At 63.1% G+C, this 675-nt stretch overlaps 1 non-coding gene across 1 annotated transcript; it reads right to left on the bottom strand.

Annotated features, from left to right (window-relative positions):
- Positions 1 to 243: 243 nt before the first annotated feature.
- TRNAS-GCU (transfer RNA serine (anticodon GCU)) lies at positions 244 to 325 on the bottom strand. The gene has a single exon. It is a non-coding gene; the product is annotated as a tRNA-Ser (tRNA).
- Between the last annotated feature and the right edge of the window lie 350 nt (positions 326 to 675).

The raw sequence follows: 675 nt of genomic DNA, 5'->3' as shown, positions 1-675 counted from the left end.
GTGCTAATAAAGGGCAAAACCTTTGTGGTTTCCAGATGGCAGATTTTTTTCAAGCATCTTTCACTTCCTCTCTTCCTGTCGCGCTCCAGGCAGGCACCAGGCAGGAGAGGTGCACCAAGGAGGTACTTCACTGCTCTCATAAAGTTCCCACCAAACGAACGATAAAGTGGAAAACCCGCAACGTCAACTTTTTGGACAAATTGGCTTAATTTTTTCCCCCTCTCCTAACTAAAATGCCCCAACCGACGAGGGTAGGATTCGAACCCACGCGTGCAGAGCACAATGGATTAGCAATCCATCGCCTTAACCACTCGGCCACCTCGTCGCGACGCGCCGGGGTTCCTAAGTACTTTATTTCAGAGTTTACACCCGGGAACTCCTGCTGTCCTGGAGGGAAGGGCGGTCAGGAGACGTCCAGGAGACGTGGGGCCGGCGGGCTCCGCACAGAGCGGCCGCGGAGCGCGGGGGACCCTCGCGCTGGGGCAGGGGCGGGGGCAGCTCTCGCCCGAGGCCCGACCGCGCCCGCAGCGCCACAGGCCCCGCCGGGGTCCGGGCTGCAGGGCCGCGTGCGCGCAGGAAGCCCTCTGAGCCCGCCGCGGGCAGGGGCCCCCAGAGTCGGGCCGCCAGAGCCCACCCCAGGGCCCCTGGCGAGTCCGGACCCCGCATTCCTGGCGG

The sequence above is a fragment of the Canis lupus genome, chromosome 35 (assembly GCF_003254725.2).
Source record: "Canis lupus dingo isolate Sandy chromosome 35, ASM325472v2, whole genome shotgun sequence".
Taxonomy (NCBI): Eukaryota; Metazoa; Chordata; class Mammalia; order Carnivora; family Canidae; genus Canis; species Canis lupus.
This window is presented reverse-complemented; position numbering and strand designations above follow the sequence as displayed.